Source organism: Culex pipiens, chromosome 2 (assembly GCF_016801865.2).
Source record: "Culex pipiens pallens isolate TS chromosome 2, TS_CPP_V2, whole genome shotgun sequence".
NCBI lineage: Eukaryota > Metazoa > Arthropoda > Insecta > Diptera > Culicidae > Culex > Culex pipiens.
The window spans coordinates 69,655,718-69,662,365 of record NC_068938.1 but is presented as its reverse complement, the minus strand read 5'-3'; positions in this window follow the sequence as shown (position 1 = coordinate 69,662,365).

The following is a 6,648-nucleotide window of genomic DNA, read 5'->3' as shown; positions in this document are numbered from 1 at the left end:
GGCGCGTATTGCACACGTGGATGGGATCATTTACCGATTCGTTACGGTACATTTAGTAACGGGAAATGTGGTTTCTAATTAATTAGAGGTATTTTATTTGAGATATGAGTGATTGTTAATGGATTAGGTTGAAGTTATCAGTTTCATCAAAACTTGAAGCAAGTTATCAATATTAGACATTTTGAACGATTGTAGCTTAGGGACCATCCACAAACCACGTGGTCACTTATAAAATTGGAAATAAATTTATCTTCGCAAAGAATTACAATTTCAAAACGTTTAGATGTACAACGAAAGTACATAATTATGGCCTCATTTCCCTAACGAGAATGTTATTCCTGGAAGATCCTGCCTTCCTTTCTTCACTATGCTACTCCGGAAACTTTTACAGCCAACTTATAGTGATTATTGCTTCCTAATTACTACCGATTTGCTCGCAACACTCCTCCACCATTTCCAGCAAAATGGTTTCCCCAAAAATCCTGCCCGTCTATAGATACGTTCACTTCTCTCATCCAAAACTCATCATCATCATAAGCCAACCCAACCAATATGGCAGTGGCAACCAACCCGGCATCATAATTCCCATAAGCCGTTCACGACACCATCCCACCACGTGGGCCAGAGCCAATCCGTTTACGGAGATGTTCTGCACCCGGGAGATATCAACCTGGGTTGGCTTGGGCGATGTTCCGCGCGCGTCATGCGGATGCGGCAATGCGTGATGATGAGCTTGTGTCTAATCTTCTTTTCCGCGAGCGCTCTCTCGGTGTCCTGTCAGAGTATTACATCGGTATTGCCTTCTGTCAGGCAATATGTGCGTGTGCGTGTGAGTGTGCTTCCTAATATGGTTAAGCCGTTCCGGCCATAATCCTGGCGGTGCCATATTTGGGGGGATCGGTGATTTGATTAGTGTTACCAAAATGCTGGTATTCTCGTTTAAATGTGTATATTAAATACGAAACGAAACTATTGGCACTACGCCCCCCGGGGCATGGCCTTCCTCTAACGTGGGATTTCTGCTCCAGCGCCTCTGACGAGACAGGAGAAACCGGGACCGACGTTTTACTTCACCATCCGATAGAAGCTCAGTGGATAAGGCGGGAATCGAACCCGCGTCTCATAGCATCATCGGGATCGGCAGCCGAAGCCGCTACCCCTGCGCCACGAGACCCACGGTATATTAAATAGTAATCTATGAAAAGGACTTGTAGAAAGACATTATTTAAGCTAACACGTTTTGTATTACATGTTGAGTTCGAATCTGGTTCGAAAGGGTAATTTTACCACTTTTACGGTGTATTGACACTTTTTAGTCTCAATTGAGGTAATATTACATCACAAAAGAGGTAAGGCACCATCCACAAACCACGTGGACACTTTTTAGGAAATCTCAACCCCCCCCCCCCTCCCCCCTCTTGGACAATTGTCCATACAAAAAAAAACTTTTTTGTATGGAGCGTGGACAATCGCCATACCCCCCCCCCCCCCCCTAAAGTGTCCACGTGGTTTATGGATGGTCCCTAATATTCAACCTTCAAAAATAACACCTTCCAAATTTAAATTTTTTTTTACTGTGTAGGAATAAAACCCAAAACGGTAATTTATTTTTTCACTAAAATCTCCCAAATTATTAATTTCGAAATATTTTTTTAATGGTTCTATTTTTTTTAATTTTAATGTTTAAACTTTCCGAAAAAATATCAATTTATATTTTTGAAGAATTTTGCAATTTCAGTAAGATTTTTCTAAATGTTTTCGTAATAATCGTTCCAAAATAGATTGAAATTTAACACACAGCTGAAAGGAACTTAAAAACTATGTTATGTACTGCGAATGAACTAATTGTAACAATTAACCCTCTACTGCCCAAATTTTTGTTTCGAAAATTTTTATTTTTCCCGTGTTCAGGAGGTCATTTTGAGCAACTTTTGTTCTACGAAAAACTTAACTTCTCTTGTTTTATGTTTTTCTTGTTTCATTTTTAATATTTTAATTTGCATTTATCTTGTTTAGTTTATGTTTGTTTTTGGTAGTATTTGGCCTTCTCTACCACCTCCTATTATTACATTTTGCCTATCTATTTTTTTCATGTTTTTACAGTAACTTTTTCAATTTTTGCATATTTTTCACATTTTTTGCTATAAAAGGGAACCATTATCATTTAAATTGTAAATAAATGCGTAGAGGCATAGTCTGGGGCACTAGAAAAATTACTGCATACTTCTTTTTACTTAAAATATAGAAAATGTTAGTAAAAAACACAGCCAAAGTTGACCCCTAAAAAAAAAACATTTTTAAAAACATTGGCAAAGTCACATAAAACAAGTCAAACTTCCAACCCTAAAATATTCCAAAACTTTAAAAGTTCTTCTTTCCAATGCTTTTTGAAGATCAAAAATTGGTTGAAGAATGGATTTTTGGCGATTTTTTAAATCGAAGCCCGTCTAGAGGCGGGGTTGGGTTGTAGAGGGTTAACAATTAACAATTAATAAAAACGAATTGAATTAAATATTTTTGAATAACCTTATTAAAGATTTTAAAAAAACATTTCCAGTGTTCTGAGTTTTGAGTTCTTAAGCTAGATACGGAGATCGACAGAAATGCTATCAAAAAAGTTGGGCATTCTTTTCGTGAAACCTCCCCCCCTCCCCAAAAATACAAAATCCGAAAAACAAAACATTTAATACTTTAAATTTTTGGAATATTGGATTTCAAAATAAAAAAAAGTCTTATATTTTTTAATTTTAAAGTCCTTTAATTCTGAAATTCTTAAATATTTGTATAAATACGAAAAACCTTGAATTCCTAAAAAATAAATTCTTGAATTAAAGAAATTTTGACGAGGACTCCGGACAATACAGTACAAACTGATTTGATCCGATTTTTGAATTTTTGAGTTGGTTAAATATTAGATTCTTAATTTCTTCGCATTGTTTAAAATCATAATTTTATTAATTGTGAATTATATTTGTAACATTATTTATTACGATATTGTAATTTTTTTTGATGTTCTGAACTTTTAAGTTTTTCAACTTTGAAATGCTATTTTTTATTTTTAAATTTATTAATTATTTTTTAGTTTTGAGTTTTTTTTATTTTAATTTTTAAAGATTAGAATTTGCAATTTTTATGTATTTTAATTTTATTTCGTTCTGTATATTTGTAATCCCATATATTTATAATATACTTTTCTTGAAAGTTCTTAATTTTGAAATAGTTTATTTTAAATATATTTTTTCATTTCTAAATTTAACACCAAATTTCAGAGATTTATTTTTTTATTTTTTCTGGTTTTCTGGGATTAGATTAGATTAGATTTAATTTTTCTGGTTTTCCCTGTTTGGTTTGCTTTATTTCGACCATAGCTTTTTAATTTCAAGATTCTGCGATTCTGCATTATAAGGCAATTAGGAATTTTCAACACAATTACAAATAAATCAGGTTTATTGGTTAGTTTGTTTTGTTTGTTATTAATTTCTAAACCACTTTTATACAACTGTTAGTTATATATTTGAATTAGTCATTATTGTGACAATCTGGCAACAATGTAAAAATTTAAAAAAATATGTTGTGAACATTTTGAGCCAAATGTAAGCAAAATGGTTTCCTGTACATAGCTGAACCTTTTGAATGAAGAAAAACTGTTGAATAGATTGCAACACAATCTTCAGTGAAATCACATTTCAATGAATAGAAATACTTATTGAGAATTCTGTCCGCTGAATAGCAAATAAAAAGTATGTAGCCCATCAATATGGGAAACCTACTTGACCGAAATGTCAAAGTAATATATGCGTTTATCCTTTCCATTCTTCATAGGTCTGATGGCCGAGCGGGCTGTGGCGCCAGTACTTACTGTTGGTGCTGGGTTTGAATCCCGTCGGTTGCATCTATTTTTGTTGTGTTTAAAGAAATTGTACATGCAGTGTGTAAAATATTAAGTGTTTTTTTTTGACGAAAGTAATGTGCATGCTTTGGCATGCGAATTAATTAAGGATTTTTTGCTGTGTTGGATTGTGAAACTGGGAAGTTGTTATTTTATTTTACCATTGTTTTTGCATTGACGGAACCAAATAAAATAAAGAACAGTTTTTTTAAGGTCTGTTAAAAACTTTAAAGGACTTTTCAAGAAAGTAAAATGCTTGCTACAAAGATCTCGTATATTAGACTCTTGTTGATGTGCACCGTTAAGTATGGTAACCCTACCCACGTGAACACCTCCAAGGCCACACTCTGCTAACTGACAACACCCCGAATCCCGAACCCATCGGAGGTGCCAACCAAGCATATGCTGCGAACATAGCTGAGAACAACATAATAATGTAATAAAATCTAATAAAGATTGGTTCTAGCAGCGTTCCGCAGGGGTGGCGGGGGTAATAAAAAGTTGCTGGCGCGATTCCCTCCGGGATTCAACCTTCGGTTGCCTACATCCCGGAGAAGGAAGAAGCTGTTGCTCCGAAGCCCAGGGAATTCGAACGGCGGGAATGCTCTGTCACCTCCCGGGAATCGATTGGCTTTGGCACATCATCATCATCCATGGTGGTGGTGGTGGCGGTGGTGGTTCAGCCTACATCAGCGGGAAGTCGGAATCGAATCCCGGACGCGGTTGAGTTGGGTGAGAGGGATTATTTTCTGGGTGTGGGATAGGGAAAATTTCCTTCCTCTTCGGCGGTACTTACATTTTTGTTGCGTTACAAAGTCGGCTTATCGTATGTGCAAGGATGCATGAATAAATTATGAGAAATTATGAGAGTCGTTACCGCTTTACCGGGGGTGATTATGGCTAATCAATCACGGGAGAGGTTGGAGGTTGCCCGCTCTAAACGCATATACAAGGTGAGTAAATGATTTGGGATTACGTATGCGTGAAGTTGAAATGAAAAATACAACAGTTAGCTTTTACTAAAGTATTGAATGTTAGGTAAATTGATAAGTATAAGAGAATTTAGAAATTTTAGGTAAGCCACTCAAAAACGATTCAAGCTGAGTGTTACTTTCAAACGAAAACACTCATAACTCGCCAATCAGTAAGTGCACTTTACTTTGTACAATTTCTCAAACTACACAGAAATACTATTAGTGGAAGTGAGTTGTCCTAGGCGGAGGACAACCGCACCAGTGTAGCCATCAGTGGAAACCACTTTATCGCAATTTGCGGAACAGAGTAGCATAGCAGCAGCATTGACGGGATTTATGTCCACAGCATCAATATTTGCACAGAAATCGAATCTGAAAATATTTTAAAGCCATAACCTTCGTCTTCTCGGGGTAGGATATAGGGGAACCAACGGCTACTTGGCAGCTGAGATGCTACAGTGTGTTACAATTTACTCAGAAAAGAAGACGGGTTTAAAACTGTGAAGTGGTGTTGGTTTGGAATTGTCAGATTATTTTCTCAGAATGAATCTGTCAACACTAACCAACCAGATCCATTTTTTTCATGTATGTGAGTGCTGCTGACCGGCAGTGATGTTATGGGAAAGTATGATTTGTATCAGGTTACAAATAAAGCCTGATAAAGCTTGTCTCATTCCCGTGCATAAGGTGGTGTTCGTGAGCGCTGCTTAAAATGATCCGTTGGCAGAATGGATGGACAGAGAACCTGGCGGCCAAATTCCGAGGTCACATGAGCATTGTTAGGCCCCTCATAAACATAGAGCATGTACCAGAATGATTCTTGATCTATATCGAGATTCCTAATCCCCTCATGCAAATCAAGGTTCTGCGCAATCGCTTAAGTTTAAAAAACAATTTATATGACAGAAGGCTCCAGTTTTGATCAGATGAAATTACAGTCCAGACTCGATTATCCGGAGGCCTAGGAAAAATTTCACTTCGGATAATCGAATCACAAAACAATATTTTTTTTCCGTTGTCTTATGTTTGATTGTCGATCTAAAGAACGACCCCTAAACTACTTTAAAGTGTTTCAGAATTTTTAAATCCAAGATGGCGGCCAAAATGGCGATGATTACATCTAGAGTTTTTTTTAAAAGGTCCTTTAAACAAAATTTTAAATTTCTGCTTTTTGGGTGTTTTTAGAACCGCGTTGAGTCAGGGGTATTCAAAAACACCCAAAAAGCAAAAAAATAACATTTTGTTTATACACCCAAAGGAAATATATATCTCAAAATCTGCAACAGTGGATTTGCTGCAGAAAATGTCTGCAGTTCTCACCAACACATATAATGCTGGCCCGTCCCCGAGCAACACTCCAAAGAGTAGAATACGTTGGTGCTCTTTCACTCACCTTTCAACAAGCGTCCATGGCGTGGTGGTAGCGTGTCGCATCAATAATCAAGAAGATTGTGGTTCAATCCTCATTCTGATAAGTGTTTTTTTTTGTGAAATACAAACAAAAAAGCCGTCGGTAATGTCGATAATTGTCGGTAACGGGCAAAAATCTCATACCCCTATATGGCAAAAAATGCATGAGGACAGTTTTCATGCAGATTCTGATATACTTTCATGCCGCCATGCATCACAATCATGCGACCGTCGTTTCAAACCCAATGGGTGTAGGACCTTTTCAAAAAAACTCCAGACATATTGAAAAAATAATCGCAATTTAATTGGCAATCAACTATTCAAATTTGACTAAAATGTGGTAGCAGAACTTGAATTAGAAATTAAAAGTAAGAA